Source organism: Panthera uncia, chromosome B1, assembly GCF_023721935.1.
Source record: "Panthera uncia isolate 11264 chromosome B1, Puncia_PCG_1.0, whole genome shotgun sequence".
Classification (NCBI taxonomy): domain Eukaryota; kingdom Metazoa; phylum Chordata; class Mammalia; order Carnivora; family Felidae; genus Panthera; species Panthera uncia.
The window spans coordinates 53,628,236-53,653,123 of record NC_064811.1 but is presented as its reverse complement, the minus strand read 5'-3'; the positions used below and the strand labels follow the sequence as shown (position 1 = coordinate 53,653,123).

Here is a 24,888-nt window from a genome sequence, read left to right as displayed (position 1 = left end):
TCCAGAAGGTGGCGATATAGCAGAAGGTTTTAGTTTCCCTGACAATGTGACTCACTGCTAAGATTGGATTAAAACAAACACACATACACACCACAAAGGGGCAAAGAGTGATGGCAGAGTTGGAACAGAGGTGTGCAAGGAGGCATATGCTTAGCACTTGAGGCTTTGGGTGTGCCTACTGCCTGCTACAGGTATCCTGAAGGTGCAGGAAGGGTCCCAGAGGTCTAGAGTTAGCCCTCTTGTCTCTAGAAGGAGACATCTATCTCCAGTAGAAGACTCTTGTTTTCAGCTTTTTTTGCTTTTTTCCTTTCCTTTCTCTCCTGGCATCACTGTGGCCTCTCCTCAGAGATAGCGACTGGTATCTCCAGCTACAGTATGTATGGCAGGGCAGATCCCCACTCATGGCCTTCACCTTCCAACCTCTTTGCAGAAAGATCATGCCTGCTTGCTGCCAGATGGGCTGTAGCCTTCTTTGCCATCACCACCTCTGTCACCACCTCCCTTGCTCTGCTGTTCCTCTGCTGTCCAACCCACCCACTTTTGGTGAACAGATGAATGGATCTTTGAGGTGTCCTGGTTGTACAGAGGGACTTTTCTTTTTTCAGTTATGAACGTTGGATTAGTTGCACATCAAAGGGGAGAGAAAAAGGAATGACTCATGCTGCTTTGATGCTTATGTCACAATATGATACTGTCACCATCATTGTTATTGTCATAAATAGTTCAATTTACATAGCTGTTATCTTACATGTACCACACCATTTAATTTCCAAACTAACCCTGTGGCATAGGAGTTATCTTCATTTTACAGATGAGAAAATTGAGGCCCAGAGAGGTGCCATGAATCTCCCAAAGGTACACAGCTAATGAATAGTGGGGCAATGGCTGGCCCAGGTTCATTCAACACCAAAGCCTATGCTTTAAAATATTATATGCAGCTGCTTCCCAGCAGGGTTATTATAATAATGTACACAAATTGGTTAACTTCCATTTGAATTTTGTTTGCACAAATTTAAGGGAACTTGTTTTTTTGTTTTTTTTTTTTTTTTTGCATTATTTGTCAATCTAAGAGATGGGATCGCTAGTTCTTCCATTTCCCTCAAAAGCAAGTCAATAGAACTATGGGATGAAGGCAGTCACAATGTGTTGAGACATTATCAAGTAATTGTATAAGCTCTCTTACTATGACTAGTAACTCCTTATTTGAAACAACAAAGCAATTTTGCTTTATTAGTAAACAAAAACCTCTTATTAGGAGGAAAAATTTAAACTTACAATGTCTTACTCATGACAGAATATCACTGTACCTGGATAACACATGTTAACTGCAACTGTAACCTCATAACAATCCCCCTTTCAAGTTGTCTTTTGCCCATTGTCTCTTCATAATATCATATCACCCTGCTCATCAACCTTCTTCCACTATAGCTCACATTTTACATATATGTGCTAGCAAAACTTTTAAATTTATTATTATTATATGTATGAGTTATAAATCTTCTCCCAGACTCACTTTAGTATCAGCTTTGTCTTCTCTGAGTGTGTTCCTATCACCTTTTAATTTTACCTCCTATTCAGTTACTGTAGTTTTTCTCTACTAACCTAAGTTTGCTGCTTAATTACTCCATCCACTGATTTCCAAGCCACTCATGTCTGAAACTAAAACCCATTTACAACCCAGAAGTTCACTTATAATACAAAGTTACTGGAACTGTAATAAACAAAAGGATAAATCTAATTTAAAAAATTATTTATTTATTTTGAGAGAGAGAGTACATGAGTGAGGGAGGAGCAGAGAGAGAGATAGGGAGAGAGAGAGAATCCCAAGCAGGCTCCGTGCTGACCCCACGAACTGTGAGATCATGACCTGAGCTGAAACCAAGAGTCAGACGCTTAACTGACTAAGCCACCCAGGTGCCCCTGGATGAATCTCAATTTAATCTGATATTTATTGAGTATCATATGCAAAGTAGTGGGTGCTAAGTACTATCTGAGAAAGAATAAATAAATGAGCAGGGGGCTCAGGTCAGGCAAGGAAGTACTGACTTCAGTGATTAAGTTTTGCAAGAAGACATTAATCTTGAAGGTTGCCAGATGTTCCTAGAAGTGAGAATGTGGCTTGGATAATGTGACTAATAATTGCAAGGGATTCTCTTCTATGTTGCTAGGACTTAGAAAATTAGAACTAAAAGTATATGAAATAATCTCCAAAGGTGAAATTGTAAAGGATTATGACAGTTGGTGGACTCAAAAAGAGAGATGATGTAATGACTATAGCAAACAATAGAGGGAATAGAGGTGGAGAACTCATGGTCCACTATTCCCACCACTTTGTCTGGTGCAGGTGCTGTGTTCGGTAACAGGAGTCACCTGGTATGAAGGATATGGATTTGGGAGAAATGATCTTATCAGACAACTTGACCTGAATAACCAAATGGAGGTATACTGAGAAACTCTCATTTTATATTCCCGAAGTGATGCTTTCATGATTAATTATTTTTCTAGATATCTCTATGAGTCATACAAACAAATGTTTTCAGAACTAGTTAACCTGGGGTAAAAAAAATGACTAATCAATTATAAGTATAAAATTGGGAGTTAGGGGTGAAATGCTGCTTTTACCATTCTTATTAGAGAAGACTTACATTAAAGTATGATCTCTATTTTGATAAAGCTGGTTGACGATTATTGTCCCCTGTGATATTGACATGCTTCACCCATAGTTTCCAGCTAAAGAATATTTGCCAATCTGAGGGTATTTACACTATGGTGTGGTTTCAAAAAAATATTATTATTTTTTAAAATTTTCTACTCCACTTTTACCCTCGTATATTTTCTCCCTTTAAAGAACATGAAAAATGTACCAGTCTAATATTGCATCTTAGTTTTAGTATTGAAATTATAAAGCCAGTAGACTATTAGTTTAACAGTGCTTTGTCCCAAGTATCTTAGAAAATATTGATGTGTAATTTGTAAGAGCTTTCTAAGGCTAGCGGCAGGCTCTCCCCAGAAAAGTTTGAGAACTTGCTACAAAGGAAGAAACATTTCCCCTCATTGATTAACAAATACCAATTCCATTATAAATATACATGCATGTTGACCTTTTAGTTTGTTTTCCAGAATACAAATTCAGTAGAGCCCCCATACTGTTGCACATGCTGTGAAGGTATTTTGGGGGCACTGAAACACAAGTGGGGACATCAATCTACCCACTCCATTTTGGAGCCCCTATATGAAGCCTTATTTCTTACTCCTCTGTGGTACTGGAACAGAGCTCGTGCTAATCAGTAGGCCTGGGGTTTAAAGATTTCTTCATACTGGAGCTCTGTAAGCTTAAATGAAGAGCAGATTAGAGTCTTACACAAATAAGATGAATACTGACTGGCTTATAAAGTCTTCCCCCTTTGATTTGAAAAACAAATATGCTTGCATTGTTAGACTGTATGTACATTGATATAGGCTTATATAATACAGCTGGTAAGCTAAGGAAACAAACAAAAACAAAAATGAAGCCCCAATTATTTTTTCCATAGATAGAAAAGACTAATTCTCATTTGTGTGATTTTGAAGGACTGCCTTAAGTCTGGTACCACCAATCAAAACACAAATTGGGAGATTGAATAACACAGCACTTCCGTTTAGAAAGGTATTTTAAGATTCCTTATACTAAAGTTTACTCTGTATGAATAGTTGTGGTATAATTATTGCTTCCACGTACATACTGACTTGCCAGAGTTAGACACTGTGCTATTGTCTTTATATTTTGTATATGTTATCTATAATTTCCACAAGAAAATTCTTATTTTCCTGATTTTAATAGAGGAATCAGAACCTAGAGAAGTAATGTATACATTCCATGTTCAGATTCTGATTTCCCACATACTCTCAGTATAAGAGTTTCTTAGCCTCTTTGGGCTGTAATTTCTTCAACTCTAAAATATAGACAAAAGTCTTACCTACTTGTAGATTCATGTGGAAATGGAGATGAAATGAGTCAATGACATGAATAGACATACATAAAGCCCTTAATACAGTGCTTGGCACATAATAAGCATTATACAGTGCTTGTTATTATTATTATTATTATTAACAACACTATACTAGACTATGTTATATATTTCCTGAATATCTATGAATTTTTCATGTTTTAATAATTGCTTTGCTTTAGGCACCTGAGATAGCAGAGAATAAAATGAAACTAAAAAATTCTTCTTCTCAAGAAGCTTCATCCTAATAGAGATGGACAGTTAATGAAGAATGTAAGTAAAATAATAGTATGTTATATGGTGAAAATGCAAAAGAAAAAAGCTGTGGAGGAGGACGGAATATGAAAGTTGGGGTTTATAATTTTAAGTATTGTGATCAGGGAAAATCTTTCTGAGAAGACAGTACCTGAAAAAGACTATATATACATAAAGAGGTGAAGGACTGAGTCATGTGGATATCTGGGGGAGGAACATTCCAGGACAGGAGGGCAGCAAGTGTGAACACTCTGATGTGAAAGCACACCTGGCAAGTCTGAGGGGGAGCAAGGTGCCCAGCAGGATGGAACATAGGGAGAGTGAGAGATTACAGGACAAAAGAGTGAGCAGGGAGCAGATCCTATAGGGCTATGGAAGCTATTGTAGAAACACTGGTTGGTTTTTTTTTTTTTTTAAGTTTATGTGTTTATTTTGAGAGAGAGAGAGTGAGTGGGTGAGGGGCAGAGAGAGAGAGAGAGAGAGAGGGAGACAGAATCTCAAGTAGGCTCTGCACTGTCAGTACAGAACACATTGTGGGGCTCGAAGTCACAAACCATGAGATCATGACCTGAGCCAAAATCAAGAGTTGGATGTTTAACCAACTGAGCCTCCCAGAAATCTCAGAAACATTGTTTTTGTTTGTTTGTTTGTTTGTTTGTTTGTTTTTAGCTTTAAAATGTTTTTATTTATTTTAGAGAGAGGGAGGGAGAGAGAGAGAGAGAGAGAGAGAGAAAATGCACATGGATTGGGGAAGGGCAGAGAGAGAGGGAGACACAGAATCCCAAGCAGGCTTGAGTCTCAGAGCTGTCAGCACAGAGACCGACGTGGGGCTCAAACCTGCCAACCGCAAGATCATGGCCTGAGCAGAAGTCGGATGCTTAACTGACTAAGCCACCCAGGCGCCCCCAGAAACACTGGTTCTTAATTTGACTGAGATATCGAAGACTTCCAGCAGAAGAGTGAAATGATCTGTCCAATTTATACATGTTCTCCTGGGATTCCTGTGGCTACAGTGTTGCGAATTCATGGAAAGAAACAGGGAGGGAAGCCAGGAGGCCTTTGCAAAAATGTAGGCAAAATGTAATGATGGCTTGGACCAGAATAATAGCGGTGGAGGTGGTGAAAAGTGGTAATACTCTGGATATATCTTGAAGACAGAGTTAATAAGATTTGGTGTTGGATGGGATAAAATATAAGAGTGTATATGTGTGAGAAGAAGAGTCAAGAGTGACTCCAAGGCGTTGGCCTGAGCAACTGGAAGAAAGGAATTGCTCACCCCTGAGAAAGTGTGTGGTGGAAGGTTTGGGGAAAAGAACCAGTTTGGGAATTCAGTTGAGGTATTTTATGCTGGAGATGCTTATTAGACATGCATGTAGAGGCACGGAGTGGCAGTTTGAAGTGGAAAGGTAAGATGCAGGCTGGAGATTAAATTTGGGAGCCATCAGCATCGAGGGAATAATTAAAGCCTTGGATGGAATCACCAAGGAATAGGTGTAGGGGGAAAATAGGTGAGGTTTAGGGATCACCAAGTCCTGGGTTATTCCATTGTTAAGAGCTTGGTGAGCTGAGGAGAAACTACCTTAGAGAGTGAAAGGAGTGCCTGGTGAGTGATGAGAAAGTCAGGGGAGTGTGGGGTTTTGGAAACCATGACAAGGAGGAGTAAATGATCAAATATGTTAAATGCTTGGTGAAGTACGATGAGGATTGAAAATTGACTCTTGGATTTAGTAATGATGAAAATGTGTTGACAACCATAAGAAAAAGAGGACTTTCCATGGAGTCGTGGAGGCAAAAACATTATTGGAAAGAATTTAAAAGAAAATAGGGAGACAGAAACAGGACACAAGTAGGCACAGGGACTTCTGTATAGGTATTTGCTGTAGCGGGAAGGAGAGAAAGTGGTCTGTGGTTAGCAGGGGAGGTGAAGTCCAGGGACAATTTTTGTGTATTTTAATGGGAGAAATAATACCATGCCTGTGTGTTGATAGAAGAGAGGTACCAGAAAAAGTAGCCTTCAAAATGCAATAGAGAGAAGAAATCAGCCATACCAATATTCTCAAGCAGGCAAGATCTGATGATACTCCTTGCTAAGTAGAACAGTTAAGCTTAGCCAGGGACATTGACGTTAGCTCACTGTAATGAGAGAAGAAAGAGAGATAGGTGGGAGGATATAGTAGTGAAACTTGTGAAACTCATCTGATTGTTTCCTTTTTCTCAGGGGAAAATAAGAAGATAGTTCAGGGAAGAAAAATGACCAAAGAGTACAGGGTTTCCTGTGATGAAGACAAAGAATGTAATGAAAGGCATTTTGAAATTAGTCCCAAGACTAGATTGGACCATCAGTGTTGAGGCAGGACAAAAAAATGGCAGTCTTACCTGGAGTTGTAAAGTTTTGGTGCTTTAACCTGACACTAAGCAGTGAAGGTGTAAAAGATCAGGGGTGTTAGGCTTACTATTAGCACTTGGGGACCCCTCTGGACCCTGTAGATAAAAAGCTTGGGGAGGCCAGAGGGCGACCTTACTTTGAACATGAAGGTCTCTCTGTGCAAGCCTCCCTCTTGACCCCTGTTGGTGGAGGGAGCTCTCCCCCAGCCCATTGCTCCATAGTTCCTCAGCACTTGGTGTTAAAGGCAAAAGCTTTAGATCTGAATAAAACATAAAGGGATTTATGTAGTGAAGTAATGCTACAATAATAATATTGAATAGTCAGTGTCCAAGGACTAATAAAGTATGCAGATCCAGGGAGCTTATGTTTTGGATTAGTTTCTCATTTGTACTTATTTGATCCATAGCATGAGGTCAGTCCTTTTCTGTTTAAATTAAATTGATTTCCATCATTTAAACATTATCTAAGTAGGACAGAGAATTTTGAAAACTTAGGGAAATTATCCATCATTAATGAGGGACTTCAAGGTTTCCATTGAAAGTGGAAAGGTTTGATTTCGTGAGGTAAAGCAGTATTCAAAGATTTAATTACAAGTAACTATAAAATAATCGGACTGATTTTCTTATACTGGGCCAGTGTCACTTTTTTTAATAGGCAGAGATATTATATTGTATATTCATTTTTTAAAACAGCAAAGCTTTTTGTAGTCTCCATTTGAGAGTGGAACTAGCATCATTTGATTTTAAAAATGAAGTTTATCATTAAGTTCCCAAAGAAGAGGTAGTAATAATGATAGTTAGCATTTGTTACATGGGTACTGTGTCCCAGATATATTATCTTTTTTATTCTTTAAAATAATTGTGGGACATAGGCGCTATTAATTCCACTTACAGGAGAAAATTTAAGATCAGATGAGTAAATTGCTCAAAGTCAAACAGCTAGCAAATTGTAGAACAGTGACTTAACTCCACATCTGTCTGCTTTCAAAGTCTGTGCTAATATGGCATTCTTTCAACTCTTCTACCTTGAACTACTCACTCTGGACAAATCAGCCAGGACAGCTTTATGAGTAATCAGGGTAGATGATTGCTTAAGCTCAAAAAAATTAACTCTACTTCCTTTCAGTTCATCATTATAATTTCAATCTTTTGGGTCATAATGTGTTAGTCTTTGAGAGTCCATTTATGTTTAAAATGCTATTACTTGTGGGTCATTCATTCAGCCATTATCAACTCACATCTTTATTACTAGTCAACTATGCAGCATTAATTACCAGAGAGTTTGACTGCTGAAGAGTGAAAATATTCACCCAGGATAAGATCTGGAGGCTGGAGAGAATTCTGGGAGGAATGTGCCAAGAGGAGAGAAATATAAACTGATAGGGAGGTTGTAGGCCAGAAATTGATTGAGTTTCCTCTATCAGGTCACGGTAGAGAAATTTACAGCTTGAATGGTTCTTACAGATCAAGCACTTCAATACTCTTATTTTGTAGATTACAAAGCCTAGCCCCAAGATCACACAGCGGGAATAGAGGTAGAGGTAGGATTACAATCACAGATCAGAGTCCTTCCCATTATAAGGCTGCCATACTATGTTGTTGTCAAGCTATAGCCTTTGAATCTTAATGCATTCACCCTCCTTCCCTATTTTGGAGTCTGAGTCATGTACCTCTCTTTCCTCATTTCCTTCAAGGTTTCTCTGACACATAAAGCACTGAATTGCTCTTTAGTTCCCAATTTCTCCTACTTCTGGGTGTCCCCAAATCCAAGGCCATTAATATATAAATTTTTACCCCAGGACCTGCTCAAAAGAGACTCATTTACTGCCACACAAACAGATCTAAAAAAAGGATGCAAAACTATGTTGCATGATCTTACTTGAAACAGTTCCCACTGTCAGTATTAGGGATCCTGTCAGCAGTAAGAAAATGCATAAGCAGCAATTCCAGAAATGCTCAGAGGCAATTAACTCATAATCAGTCACCTCAAATGATTGTCTTCCAATAAAAATTCAAAATCTTCTTTGTTCTCAATTTCTGGCAAGGTTTTGATTTTAGAGTATGAATGGAAAATGAATAGACAGTAGTAGGTGTTAAATATGCAGAGAATCTGCTTTTGCTTTAGAAGCTATACAGGGAAGCCTATGAAATCTTTTCAACCAGGCAGCTTTAACTGTCCACATCCAAAAGAATCCTCTCAATACTCTAAATTCCTGCACATGATTCTATTAACTTCCAAACTTGATGTGTTGTCCAAATTCTACCAAATAATAGAATTGACTCCTACAACCAACCACCATTTATCTAATCATTTCTAAATCCTTCTGCATCTACTGTGGATACTCAGCAGTACAGAAATGAATAGATTTAATGTCCTTTGAGGTTATGTGGAATTTGAAACTATTGATGGGCATTTACCTAAGAGTTAGTCAATAGGTCATTTGTCTGGGAGAAGTTGTAACCAGACAGATATTGACCTTTGTATCTACCTCTGGTCCTCAACTTTGAGTCCAGCTCAAGTCAGACTGACCAAATTGATGATAGTCTAGCATCTCATTGCCATTTTATATAGGTGGTTGGCCTGTGCACAGAAGGAAAGGGGAAGTCTGGATGTGGACAACAGGGCTTAAAAATATGCTTGTAACTTGATCTGATCTCATTCTTGAAGACATTCTTGAATGTAGAGAAGAGAGAAGAAAGATTTCTTCTTTGTCTCTAGGGAAAAATTCTGTTTATTTACTAATATTGGTGGAAAGGCTATTTCTTTACATGGCTGAAATAGTTATATAAATGTAGTTCTAGTTGTGGTCATAAGCCAGAGTGTTTCTGCTTACAGTGATTTCCTATTTCCTAGAAGAGTATTTATGTACGATGTGGTAGGCAGCTTGTGACACAGCTCTCAATGAACACTTCTCCCCGACTCTGTCTCCATAACTGTTTCAAGTAAGGGGCATGCCCTCATGAAATCCCCTCCCCTTGAGTGTGGTTGGTCCCTCATGACTTGCTTCTAATGAACAGAATGTGACAAAAGTGATGCGTATCACATGTGTGATTAGATTACAACAGGTGATCTTGGTTTGATGAAGTAAACTACCATGTTGACCATGTGCAAAAACAGTAACAACAAAATAACAGTGAAGGAGGTCTCTGGCCAAAAGCTCATTAAAAACTGAGGTCTCAAACAAGCTGAAAGAAATTAGATCTTGCTAACAACCATCTGAGAGAGTGAGTCAGAGACCCTTCTCAGTTGAGCCTTTAGATGGCTGCAGCCTTGTGAGAAACTCAGAGCCAGACAACTCAGCTGTCACCCAGGTTCTTGAATCACAGGATTCTGTGTCTTTTCGAGCCATTAAGTTTTTGGGGTAACATTATCTAGTAATAGGTAAATAATGTGCATTGTGATTAGGACACTCTTATAGTCATAGACTTCTTCCGAAAAATGTGGAAAGTATAGTCTCCATCAAAACACACTTTAATTCTTCCATTCAACAAATATTTATGGAGAACCTATTATGTGCCAGCAGTTTTGGAGGCTGGGCTGAACCTGTGGACACAGACACAAATCCCTGTAGACTAGGCATGATCTATATAATCCCAGCTGATAATACTAGTCATCAGTGTTTTTCTAGATAAATTAAATTTTTCATTATTCATCCACCAAACCTTTATTGGATGCTATTTCTAGGAAATCAATGATAAACTTACTATATCACATGAGAAATAAAAATCAGCACACAAATTACTATAAGACAAATATCATTATAAGCAAGAGGTCCTTAATCTGTTATGGCCCTCTGTTAGGTATTCCTGACTTTTGTGACTAAATAAATGCTATTTCTGCAAACAAAGGAAGGAAGGAAGGAAAGGGAAGGAAGGAAGGAAGGAAGGGAGAGAGGAAGAATGGGTATAATTGTAGATAATTTGTAGGTGGAGGATGAGAAATTGAATGGATTCACTTCTCATTCTCTTAATTTTCTGAGAAATGAGGAAGGCAGGCAGGCGGGAAGGAAGGAAGGAAGGAAGGAAGGAAGGAAGGAAGGAAGGAAGATGTTATTTTTGAAAGATTAAGTAAAAGAGGAAGAGTAGATTTAAGTTTAAAGAGGATGAGTTTACTTTTCAATTTGTTTGAATTTGGGGATATCCAGGTGGACATATCAAGAAGGAATTTACAAGTGAGTTTTGTGTTAGAAGCGTGCCTGGGTGGCTCAGATTAAGTGTCTGACTCCTGATTTTGGCTCAGGTCATGATCTCATGGTTTGTGGGTTCGAGCCCCACGTCAAGCTCTGTACTGACAGTGCGGAGCCTGTTTGGGATTCTCTGTCTTCCTCTCTCTGCCCCTCCCCTGCTCACATACTTTCTCTCTTTCAAAAATAAATAAACATTAAAAAAAAGAGTGAGTTTTGGATTGGGAATAAACATTTGGAAGTCATCAGCTTGTAAGTGGCAATTGAAACCATAGATTTAGGACTTGTCCAGGAAAATGTATAGAATGTAAAGGAGCACACATATTTAAGGAGGGAATTCATGGCTACAAGGAAGTGTTGAATAGGTAGGAAAATGGACAGGAAGGGTGTCTTTATAATATACCAGTGGAGAAGGGGATTTCATGAATGGGAAAATCTAGTGTTGAATCACATCAGAGACTATAAAATAAAGGCTAACAGATGTTCCTTTCGTATAAGAATAAGAAGAGATTGATGGCCTTAACTGAGAGTAGCTTCAATGGGGTGGTGAGGGCAGAAATGAGAATGGAGTGGGTTGAAGCACAGACATGTATGAAAAAGGAATTTGTAAGATGAAGCTCAGAAATGTTGGATGTAATAATTATATGTCTTTTCATTATATCGTGATGGAAGTTTTTCTTTTTATTTTCTGTTTGGATGAAAATATGTTCTTTTTTTAGTTGTAGAACTAAATGGAATATAACATAAATTTTATAATTTCATACAGTAAATCTCATGTCTTTTTGAAGTTTTATCTTTTTTCTGACAGTTGAAATACAATATTTTGGTTGGTGCTTGTGTGGGAACATTACAGTGAAGTTTAGGAATGTTATTTTGGGATACAAAGGATGTATGGGCTCTCATCTATTTCCCTGGTTCAGCGCTTAATGATGAGTGATAGGAAGAAGAAGGGAAGTCAACACTGTTGCCTACTTTTGTCTGTGAAAAGATGGTGATTAATGAAGATGCAACTAGTGGAGATTAGGTCTGAATATGAGATGAATATGTATGTAGAATGAGGATAGAAGTAGATGAAAGTCAAAGTTTGAGAGTTTAGGGAAGAGAGGGACATTTGATTGAAAATCAAACACAATGGGTTAGCATAAGATCTGAAGGACTTAGAGAAAGAGAGACACTTCTAAAACTGAAGGTAGTAGATAAGAATGGGTGTAATTATAGATAGTTTGTAGGTGGAGGATGAAAAATGGAATGGTTTCATTTCTCATTCTCTTAATTTTCTGAGAAATGATGAGCTCTTGGGCAGTCTGAACCCATGCAATTTCTCAATTTTGCAGCTCAAGATTGCCTTTCTTGTTTAAAAAATTTTTTTCCAATTCAAGGAAAAAAGTTGCTAAACTTGGACCAATTTTAGGGGAGTACTTAGCTTGAGCCCATCCCCAAAGTACTTGTTTATAATAAAATAAGTTGAGTATTACACTAAGGAGAAGCTGGGAGATAGATTGCCAGATAAAATATAGGTAACCTACTTAAATTTGAGTTTTAGGTAATAAAAAAAATTTTTTTGTAGTGTATAAAGTATATATGAATACTGCATGGGACCGACATAAAAATATTCATTATTTATCTGAAATCCAAATTTAACTTGTAGTCTTATATTTTTATTTTCTAAATCTGGAAATCCAACTTAGAATAAGAAGGGAAGCTCTTAAATACTATCTTGAGCATCCATATTCTTTCTTTTTCCTGTCTTTCTCAATTAAACACTCATTCACTCACTCATTAGGTTTTAGAAACAAAGTGGTGTAATCTCACCTTTAAAAAATAAATCTGCTTTCCTTTTTGAGTCATGCTTTTCCAGTTCTGTGAAGAGAGGGCACCATATCATGCCTGAGGGAGGAATGTGGTTGGGCAAGAGAAAGTGCAACTTTGGGAAGAAAACTCCTAGAGAAAGAACATGCAAAAAGATTGTGTGATGTGCATTTAAACTGATTTTCCTAATACTGCAATTCAACCCAGATGGTGACAGAGAAAATTCATGCCATTAGACTAAGGTGTGTTTTGTTTTGCCAGTGAATCTAATGGCCAAAGGAATTTAAAAATAATGCAAAATGTATTTAAAAATTATTAGAACAGAAGGAGAGCATGCTCTCAAACAAACAGGTACTGATGTATTTCTCAGAGGCTTAGAAAAATACTACACACGGCAAACAGTCTAGAGACTCTAAAGTCTTCTAGTTTGTTCTAATTTTTAGTATGTATCTTACAGCTGTTTTAAAAGGAGAAAGTGAACCTGACCCTTGAGTAGAGTTTACTGCTCATAGAGAGTGATGTGTCTAAAATAAGCCAATCTGAGTAATAGGAGGTGGTTTAGCTTTATGATGTTGACCTTATTTTTAAATTTTATTTAGTTCTTTGTTATACATCTATATCCATATCCACAATAAAAATAATGACTTTATATTTACAAAATGTTTCCAATTATGCTTGTTATTCTTGTCAACTGGAGAGTAAGAAGCATGAGTACATTAAGTTGAATCATTGAGCTCATTAGTATAGTTACTTGGGAGTTTAGATATATGTTTTTAGTATTAGAGTTGTTTCTTTAAATATTAATTATATTTTAATTACTGTGCTGATATAAAATAAACTTTGCTTTAATTATGGTCCACTTAGCTTCTTCTAAGACTTCTCCCCTCCTCTATAAAATTACCAAGTGTATTTAAGAAACTCACACCAGCTTTTAAATCTCTGGGGTATTCTTCAGGTATGAAACAATGATTAAAAAATGAAAAGAAGGAAGAATAAATTATAAATTATTGGGATAAATTTTAAAAAATAAGTTGACTTTAGTCTTTTTATCCGTCTTTAACAAACCTGAATTCATCTCTCTGGACTGATTGAAATAAACACATCTAGAATAGAAAGTAGACAATTCTTAAGGCTCAAATAGAATTTGTGAAAGATTTCTGTGTTAATTATTGTAGATAGAACGTAATTGATTTAGCAATGGGGGAATGGTGGTAAAGAGAGGAAGTAAACCTATTCAAAATATATTTTTAGAAACAAATTACCATTGAGTGATAAAGAATAACACTTAGGAATAGTATGTATAGGAACCATCTGTACTCATAGACGTATGACTCACTGTTCTACAACCAGTTGACATCTAATACCTAAATACAAAGTGTGGCACAAGAACAGACACTCAGATCAATGAAATAGAATAGAGAACCTGGAAATGGACCCAAAAATGTATGGCCAACTAATCTTTGACAAAGCAGGAAAGAATATCCAATGGAATAAAGACAGTCTCTTCAGCAAGTGGTGCTGGAAAAACTGGACAGCGACATGCAGAAGGATGAACCTGGACCACTTTCTTACACCATACACAAAAATAAACTCAAAGTGGATGAAAGACCTCAATGTAAGACAGGAAGCCTTCAAAATCCTCGAGGAGAAAGCAGGCAAAAACCTCTTTGATCTTGCCCACAGCAATTTCTTACTCAACACGTCTCTGGAGGCAAGGGAAACAAAAGCAAAAATGAACTACTGGGACCTCATCAAAATAAAAAGTTCTGCACAGTGAAGGAAACAATCAGCAAAACTAAAATACAACTGACAGAATGGGAGAAGATATTTCCAAATGACAGATAAAGGGTTAGTATCCAAAATCTACAAAGAACTTCTCAAACTCAACACCCAAAAAACAGAGTCCAGTGAAGAAATGGGCAAAAGACATGAATAGACACTTCTCCAAAGAAGACATCCAGATGGCCAACCAGTACATGAAAAAATGCTCAACATCACTCATCATCAGGGAAATACAAATCAAAACCACACAGAGATATCACTGCACACCTGTCAGAATGGCTAACATTAACAACTCTGGCAACAACAGATGTTGGCGAGGATGCAGAGAAAGAGGATCTCTTTTGCATTGTTGGTGGGAATGCAAGCTGGTGCAGCCACTCTGGAAAACAGTATGGAGGTTTCTCAAAAAACTAAAAATAGAACTACCCTACGACCCAGCAATTACACTACTAGGCATTTATCCACAGGATACAGGTGTGCTGTTTCAAAGGGACACATGCACCCCCATGTTTATAGCAGCACTATCAACAATAGCCAAAGTATGGAAAGAGCCCAAATGTCCATTGATGGATGAATGGATAAAGAAGATGTGGTATATATATACAATGGAGTATTACTCAGCAATCAAAAAGAATGAAATCTTGCCATTTGCAACTATGTGGATGGAACTGGAGGGTATTATGCTAAGTGAAATTAGTCAGTCAGAGAGAGACAAAAATCATATGACTTCCCTCATATGAGGACTTTAAGAGACAAAACAGATGAACATAAGGGAAGGGAAACAAAAATAATATAAAAACAGGGAGGGGGACAAAACAAAAGAGACTCATAAATATGGAGAACAAACTGAGGGTTGCTGGAGGGGTTGTGGGAGGGGGGATGGCTAAATGGGTAAGGGGGATTAAGGAATCTACCGAAATCATTGTTGCACTATATACTAACTAATTTGGATGTAAATTTTAAAAAATAAAAAAATAACGTTAAATCAAAAAAAATAAATACAAAGTGGTAGTTGCATGTTGGGTGTGCTCTTTAGAGCTAACGGGGTGATTCTACATTACTAGAAATTAAGGGGGAATGTTGTCTCTAGAATGAGGTTGTGAAGGTTGCTATCTGGTCTGTCAGCACCATTTACTGGTGGGGTGATACTCCTCACATCAGTGTAGGACAATAAGAGCAGTGAGCAGAGAAACTAGTGAATTAGTATATTTGTTGAAAATACACCTTTTAATTTTTACATGTTTGTGAACAGGAATAGATTTTGTGCTGAGAACTCTCCCACATCGTGCTGGTAGACACAGATTCCATGACTAAATAACAGAGGACTTTTACATTTGTGCAAGGTGAGAAAGAAATCTCTATCATTGTGTCTTACCAAAGAGAAAAGGGAGAGATAGTCATGTTTCTGTAAAAGTACACAGGGAACACTAGTAAATTGTGGTTAATAGTATAATCTTTTAGTACAGAAGGGAAGAAAATAGCAAACATTAAAAGATGGATTTTTGACCATCTGCATTTGCTATAAAGGTACTTACTTTTAATTACACATAGTTTTCTTAAAAAAAGAAAAGAAAACAACAACCACCTCTCCCTTCTTCCCTTCTGTCCCCTCCCCTCTCTGTCTCTTCTCCTCCCACCCCCCCCCCCCCCCGCTCTGTTTTTGTTTTTTGAAAGTGGGGGTGAGAGAGGCATTGAGGCAGTAGTTGTCAAGATAAAACATACGAGAGGGCAGATATAAACTTCTTTTTCTCTATTTTATTTGACAGAAAAAAATAAAAGGTAGTAAAGGAAGGTAATAATTATTGACCCTCAGTATTAACTTTGTTCTCTTGGGTAAGCACATAATTAGGTTGTTCTTTAAAATGCATATTATGTAGTCGGCAGCCAACTCTGGTTTAGATCCGATAACTCCTTATGCAGGCAGCTTTTTAAATGCACATCATGTACCAAAGGAACTTTTCTGGTCTATTGGGTAAATATGTATTAAAGTAATTTTTAAAATACTTATGTACTCAATAGGCTGGAAGTGGTCAATGGTTTAATGAATAGTCATGCATTTTTAAACATGTATTATTATTTATGCACTGACCCAAGTGAGAAAGTCTTTTAAAAATGGCATATTCCTGATGACTGTGTAATTTTGCAGTAAAATCTTAAAAGTATTTCAGGAGAACAGAAGCCAATTTTAAAATTACATTATCTCATCATCCCTTCACCTCATTTTTCCTGGCTGCTCTTCCTCTTATGGGATGTATTATAATAGGCTCATTTATGGCCTCCCTGCTGGCCTAATTTCATTTTCATATTAAAGCTGATTTACATTAGAATTGCAATTTTAGTGCTGAATTTATCCTATGTTGACTCACAGTGTCTGGCACATAGTAGGCACTCCGTCAATATCTGTGGAATGAGTAGTTTTTATATTTTTGTGTCATTCCTGCAAGCAAACATGTCTTATGCCTGCTGTATGCTAGGCACAGTGTTGGGTATCAGTCAGCTTAGCACAAAGATAAGACATCTATGGGTCACAAATGGATTCAAGCCTGACTTCCAGCCTCATCACTTCTCAGCTGCCTCTCCTTTGGCAAAGGAGATACCCTTCTCTGGAACTCAACTACACAAAGGGGAACAACAGCTCCAATCTGGCAGATTTCTTATACAGCTCAGTTGAAACTTCATATGGAAGACACCAAGCATAGTACCAGGTACCTAGTGAGCTCTCAGTCAGCACTTTTTCTCTCTTGACCTGTTTTCCCAGCCAGAAATATGAGAAACATTCATTTCTAGACAGCAGAGGCTTCCAAACTATACAGTGCTCTCATCACATATATCAAGAAGAAAATTTTAATACCCATAACAAGCCTCATCCTCTGGTGTCAGGAACACATTCACTAATTCTTGAAGTTCCCTTTCCAGATGGGGACCTCATGTGGGCACTGACTTCTGTGCACCAAGACTTACCTGGGCATCCTCAAACCCTGCATGCTCATTTTATTCCTGCCTTCTGTGATGGCTCCACCCCAGTATTTGGGTTCTTTCTCTCCCATGTTCACAATCCTGCAGGATCAGAGGAAGGCAGTCCTCAAGGATCTCTTCTGAATTCCAGAAAGTTCCACAAAAAACCCTCCAAAAAGTCAGATTTTCTAAGAGCAAACAGGGGTAATGATATCTCCTGCAGCACAACACGGTAAATAGGGTCTTGAGAATAAGCATTATTAACATGCTCACTGAGCTGCCTCAAATCCTATTTGGAGGGAGTCATGGTATAAATAAATAAACATGCTCCCTGGATCTTTACAGTCTGAGCTTTAGTGAGCCACTTCAATCTCAGAAAGGCATTAAAATCGCTGGTACATAATTGGATTTGTTTTGCTATTAGGTGCAGCTCTCTAACTTTTCCCTTGTATGCCACATTCCCAAACAGGAGAGTCTCATCCTGATGGAAATGCTATCAATGATGTGACTCCTGGGATCACCTGAAGGGTAGAGAAGGAGAATCAGGGGATGCAAACTCTTTTGTTCCCTCTTATTCTCACTGCATACCTGTTTTTTCAGCAGATGCTGGGTAAATGGACAGTGCTCATCACTATTGTGTAGGCACAGGGTCTCTCTTCATTATGAAGTTGTTGATTCTTTATGGTATCCATGGTCTTGGATTAGAAGCCTTTGGCTTGTTAAAAGACTTAATTTGAAATGGAAATCTCATGTTATTTATTTTTTACCTATTGGAAGATTATATTTTAACATGTTTAATCTGAAGAAAATATATATATTTAATCTGGTATGCCGTTCTAAAAATCTGTTGCAAATGGTTATACATGATGGTTTAAATAAATTATAATAAAGTAGTTTTCTTTTCCTAGTAAAAATGGAGAGACAGAGAAGAGTTGGATGTCTTTCCAAATGACTATATGAAGGAAAAATCAGATGTATCTAGGGAAAGTTGATGTTATACTGGAGGGATCCATTTAGAGACAAATTTGGGTTCTGTCAAAACTTTGGGGTGTATACAAATATTGACACAAAGAGCGCAACCAAAATGGATTCAGGGAAGAAAGAATCCAGAGGCCCGAGAGGGAAATTATAGTTTTGAGGTCAGTTCTGAGCAGATTTATAGGGAAAGAGTGATTATAAGTTTGAAAGGAAACCTCTCAAGTTCGAGCTCTGGTTCTCCAAGTGAAGGAGCACAATTTCATTAGTGGAACTATAGTTCAATCTGGGGATAGCCAGGAGAACACAGTCTGACCTGTTTGTTAATAGAATAGCTTATCTCTTTCAGAGGAGCTGAGAGGACAGATATAAGCTAGATTAGGTAAAGAATGTATCACTGCAGCCATGGACACTGATGTACCAGAAACTTTGTCACTGTAACTTCTGAGCCTCTTGCTTCAGGATAAGAAAGGGGCTTTTACAGAGGGAGCATTGAAGAGTATGAGTTGAGGTGGTAAGATGAAGTTAGCATGCATGGCATGAATTGTTTAAAAATGGGGGCATGTAAAAGAGACCTAAGGAAAGTCCAGAAAAGATTGTTTTACAAGGAAGGCAGATGCATGCCAGAGGCAAGGATATTATACGATAAGCAGGTATGACCTAGATGCACTCAAAATCTATAATCTCAGATAAGAAAGGTGGTTCTGGAATCAAGACCAAGAGGTCACAGATGGGCCTAGGAGACCAAGATTCTTATGATAAATATGAACAAAATAGCAAAAATGTGGAGACATGTGTCTTTTAGTGGAATACTGATAGGCATACTTTAACACAACTTGCAGAGTGTTTAGGGAAAAGCAAAGACTAAATGCACAGTTGCTGAAGAATAAAGCATACCTTGAATACCCTGCTTGGACATTGCTGGAATCAGAATCTCTTGTCTCCTTTATATTCATTTAGAGCACCTATTCATTAGGCAGTACCTTCTCTCTTGGTTTCTGCCTGGCTGTGGGAGGGATCCAGTTACAATCTTAGATCTGATTTACTCCTCCCTTCCAATTAATGTAGTATTACCAAACCAAAATTTCTACCACTAACCACTTAAGAGGAGATTACCTTTGTAACCAAGGAAAGAAATTGTACCAATAGGACTATTGTCTTCACATGGGTTGAGCGGACTGCTGTCCGTGTCTGAACCATCCTTCACCTCTCACTGCTGCAGGCCTCAGGCCACAGGGATGCTTGAAGACAGGAAAATAAGGGCCTGGCCTGCTGGGGAAGAGAATTCCAGAATATTTGTCCCTGGGCTGGTCCCTCTAACAGTATTGTTTTTATAGTGTTCATAGTTTCTTAGGACTAAAAGACTGATACCCAAATAGCTTCTGGCTTACTTACTCTTTGGTAAGTCTGAGAATGTAAAACAAAGTTTTCTCTAATCACTAGAAGGCAAGGGGGCTGGTTGGTGAAGTCAACTATTAAATAAACCCTGGGATTGATGGTAGTTCCTGCCATCTTCAATGGCATGCTATTGCTGAAATTGAGAAGGCATAAACCAGCCCAACCCAAGGAAGATGTAGGGCAGTAATCTTTGTTCTTGATCTTTGCTTCTGTCCTTTATTTATTATCATTTAGGGCTGTGCCTCCATAATAGAAGAAAAAGAACAGGGTGAGCATGGTATCCTGTGGATTATAAGAGGTTACAGGTATCTTAGTGAGTGGATTTAGTAAGATCAAAAGTTGTAGAGCATGGGAGTGAGTGGTGAAATGGCAGTAACAGGCCTAGAACTTCCTTTAAAAAGAATGAATGGAATGGAAACAGAGGGAAGGTGTGACAAAGTCTTCTCCCACCTTTTTTTTGTTGTTGTTGTTAATGTGGGATCCTTTGTGTGTTTAAGGACAGAGTAGTCAGTACATAGGGTATGTATGAAGGTGTTAATGTGAAAGGGGAAAAGTAAGTCCTGACTGCTAGTCATTAGCACTGTGATAACAAGAAAGGTACTACTCTTACATAATTTTAGTTTTAATTTTTATAATAAAATTGGTGGTTAGTTTAGGTCAGGGGTTCATCACAGTGGTAAACATCAGAATTCCCAAGGGGCTTTTTCATAATACTCTAAAAATTGAGGTTGGAACATGTATATGATTACAAAGCTTCCTGGATGATTTGGATATACAGTTTCTGTGGCTTAGAAGTCAAGGCACGGCTTAGCAGAGTCACTTCTAAGACTGAAGTCAAGGGGCCAATTGGTGAGATCTCATCTAAGGTTTGATTGGGGAAGGGTTTGCTTCCAAGCTCACATGATATTGGCAGTATTCATTTGTGTGTGTGTGTGTGTGTGTGTGTGTGTATTATTGGCTTGAGAACCTCAATTTCTTGATGACTGTTGATTAGGAGCTGCCCTCAGTTTCTTGCCATGTAGTTCTATCCCAATGATTTCTTCCTCAAAACCATCAATGAAGGGGGAGTCTCCTCACAAGATGGGCATTGCAGTGTTATGTAATATATTTATATGCTTGTAAACAAACATATCCCGACACCTTTGCTGTATTCACTTGGTTAGACATAAGTCACAGGTTCCACTTATATCATGGTGTAAATACCAGATGGTAGGAATCATAGGTGCCACCTTAGTCTAGTCTTTCCACTACACCTGTTATCTAAAATCTTGTTGGGGCACCTGGGTGGCTCAGTCGACTGAGCATCTGACTTCAGCTCAGGTCATGATCTTGCGATTCGTGATTTCAAGCCCTACATTGGGCTAGCTGCCGTCAGCCTGTCAACACAAAGCCTGCTTCAGATCCTCTGTCTCCCTCTCTCTGCCCCTGCCCAGTTGTGCACTCTCCCACCAAATAAATAAATATTAAAAAAATATATAAAATCTTTTCAATGCCTCCATTTTTAATTACTATAAATGACTGAGGGTTTTTCACTTTTTCATTCAACAAATACTTCATATGTCAGGCACGGTCCTTAGATACAGCTCTTGCCTTCAATCACAGATACATGAATAATTATAACATAGTGAGAAGAAACTGTAAGAAACATGGGGAGAGCCTAGGTATGCCTGATGTTGACAGGGGTAGGTTTTTATCATCAAATTTGGGCACGATTCTAGGCGAGATTATTAAACGGATAGTTTGGTGCACCGTGAGTAGAAAAGCAGCATTTGTAAAAGCTGTCAATTGTCAGTGGGCCGAAGTTGAATCCTCATTTGCTTTTTTTACAGTAAGAGTTATAAGGATAGTATGGTAAGCTTAGAATGTTTGGACCAGAATGTTTGGAAAGCTCTTGCTATGCCTGTTTGGAAATCATTTGGAAATATGGACTAGAACCTAATACAACTAAATAAATTAATTGCTATTGAAAGAAACGTACTCAAAGGATACAATCAGGGCTGCTCAACCAATGAACCCATGTCATTGTCTGGAGGACAATTCCTGCTGTCAGTGCCAGAGCTCCATCCGAGTCTTTCTTCTCTTGAGCACTTTTATTAGTGACGTGAATGAATATAGAGAAGGCACAGAAGCAGAGAGGACTAGAAATGATGACAGAAGCAAAATCCAAAATGGTAATGCAAGAACAGTAGATCAACTCTAATTTGATAGATATTTCTAGTAACAAATGCAATGTCCTTTTCTAAGAGCCAAATTTGGCACCAAGTATAAATTTGTGGAAAGCGAGTTGTTCATTTAGGAATTTTAGGTTACCTAGGTTAAACGTGAGCTATTTGTGTGATATAGATGCCGCAAAGAGCAGTACAAATAAAATATTAAAATACAGTCATTTAAGTATAGCATATAAATTGAGTGAAAACTAGTTTTGATCTCCCAGGTTCTGAGATTTCATTTGAAGGATTTCATCTGTTCTGAGGATGCCTTTTAAGAGCAGATACAGACAAACCATAATGTGTTCGGATAGCAAGAACAGAGCTGGTGAGATGGATTGCAAATGTTGTAATATAGGAAAAGCTTAAAGAGATGAAGGTGTTGAGCCTGGAAAAGGGTGTGTTGGAAGTGAATCTAGTTGAAAAATTTGAAAGGCCATCTTGGGTGAAGTGAATTGGACTTATTTTCAATAGCTTCAATGGAAAGGCATCAGACCAATTTCTGAAAGTCGCCATGAGACTGATTTTGGAGGAATTTCCTGGATCCTGAACTATCTAAAGTTGGATAAGGTTGCTTTGGAAAATGTGTTCATTGTCATTGAGGGGGTTCAATAATATGCTGGACAGCTTGATAGGGTGTTATTGATTTGATTTAAGAATTAGATATATATGATATATATATCTAATGGCACATGAGCTCCCATCACAAACCATAATTACAGTTCCATGTCACTATCTGTAGAGTTTTAAAACAGGTATACACATCTGTGTTCCACTCCAGCCACATTGTATAGTCAGAATTATTCTATATCTTATTTCTATAGAATTATTTCTATATGTTGAAGAAATTCCATACGTAAATTTGCAGATCAGTCAGAGTTGGCTGGAGAAGGATACAAAGGAGCATTAAAAAAGTGTTTCACACTTTCTTTACTCTTGCCATAATTCTGAAATACAAACACCATTGACTATTTCATCCCTTTTGCCCCCCTTACTTTGGTGGTAAACATTGTCTAATCACGTGTTGATTCCAGTTCTCCCCTACAGAAGACAATAATGATACAGGCATTTAAACAAAGAGGCTTGGATTGAGAAGAAAAATATCAACTACTGAAATTGTCTAAGAGGAAGGAAAAAGGAATTACTTTTTGAATTGAAAGCTTTCATAAGCTTTCAAAAAGCTTATGGATGAAGAAGGTATCTTGAGGACAGACCACTTTTCCCTATAAAGTGTTTCTCCAGAAAACACCTATTAGAACAACATGCTTAAGTAAAATAAAGTTGTGCTGATTTTCTGGGTTCTTCAATTAATCAACTAATACTACTGTTTGTTTTTAACTGGCTTCCCTGTGCCACTGGGACACAGAAATGATAATGTGCTTTATTTTCTCTAACTTATATCTTCTTTCTTCTTTCCTCTTCTGTAAAGATGACTTATAATCAATGAAAGTATTGATATGTGAAAGACTAGAGGAAAACAAAATTGTTAAAATAATCCATAAAGAATCAAAGCACTTTCAGAAATTTGAAAAATTAATAGAAATAGCTTTTTAATAGAAACAGTTAAAAGGGAATCTAGAAATAATTTCCAATAATTATGTGGATGTTTTTTCTTCTTAGAAGACTTCCTTGATGAAATAAGAACTCTGGTATAGGTATCTCATCTCCCTTTATCAGTGGAATCAAGTCATGACCAGCTATTTTGACTAGCACTGAGATAGTAGTTTTTGCTTTATAAATGAGAAAACTAAATGAAATAGGTCTTAATTTCCTCCAAATAAATCTTTAATCTTTATTCAAGTATCCAGCACCTATGTAAAACCTAATTAGACCATTTTGTCATTATCTAAAAATTTTTGGGGGTAGATGTGGGATATTGTTTCCTATTTCTGCTATTTGAAGAAAAAATTAACATGTTTGTGAATGAGAAAGCTTAACATTGTAAAGATGTTAGTTCTTCCAAAACTAATCTATAAGCATAGTGAAATTCTACTTAAAATTCTAATGTGATAGTTTTGAGAATTAAACAAAGTAACACTAAAATTTATGGAGGAGCAAATGTCAGTTGATAGTTAAGACCCTTCATACCCACCAAAGTAAAGAGAGAGGATTTACCTGATCAAATAATAATATTATTTTGCCAGATAGATAATCAGATTGTGTATATGTATAAATATACACATACACGTACATATACATATATGTATCAAACACTCATATGTATGTATATTGGCACATCCACAGTAGTGATGTAAGTAGAAAAATGATTACTTAACAAATACTATTGGGAAATAGACTTCATCCTTGCGCCTATAAAAAAATTAATGTCAAAATTGATTAAAGACCTGTGCATAAAAGGAAATATTTACAACCATTAGAACAAAATTCAGAATCTCATTATGACCTTGGGCCTGGGAGATATTTTTTAAATAAGAAACAAATGGATTGATCACAAATAGGGGAAAAGTAATAGATTTGATTATAGTAATATTAAAGACTTCTGTTTAACAATGGGAAGCAAATATAAACATTAAAAAACAACTGGAGAATATTTTTTTAAATATGTGAATGAAAGGGGATTAATAGTGTAAAGTGTAAAGAACCTGCAAGTCAAGAAGAAAACTGTCAGGCAACCCAGTATAAAAGTGAACAAAGTGGGGCATCTGGGTGGCTCAGTCGGTTAAGCGTCTGGCTTCGGCTCAGGTCATGATCTCAAGGTCTGTGGGCTTGAGCACTGTGTCGGGCTCTGTGCTGACAGCTCAGAGCCTGGAGCCTGCTTCAGATTCTGTCTCCCTCTCTGTCCCTCCCCCACTCACACTCTAGTCTCTTTCTGTCAAAAAATAAATAAACATAAAAAAGTTTTTTTTAAAAAGTGAACAAAGTGTATGAATGGATAATTCACAGGGAGAAAACTTGAATGGCTAACATTATAATAGATGTGTAGTACAATAC

At 37.4% G+C, this 24,888-nt stretch overlaps 1 long non-coding RNA gene across 2 annotated transcripts; it reads left to right on the top strand.

Moving 5' to 3' along the window:
- The first annotated feature begins 764 nt into the window (after nt 1-764).
- Nucleotides 765-23,073, top strand: LOC125922770 (uncharacterized). 2 transcript variants are annotated; one of them, XR_007457779.1, is made up of 6 exons: nt 765-855; nt 2,345-2,440; nt 3,571-3,646; nt 4,169-4,259; nt 15,654-15,744; nt 22,971-23,073. It is a non-coding gene; the product is annotated as an uncharacterized LOC125922770 (long non-coding RNA). The 2 variants fall into 2 exon arrangements; XR_007457778.1 differs by having other exon boundaries at nt 3,534-3,646.
- The last annotated feature ends 1,815 nt before the right edge of the window (nt 23,074-24,888 follow it).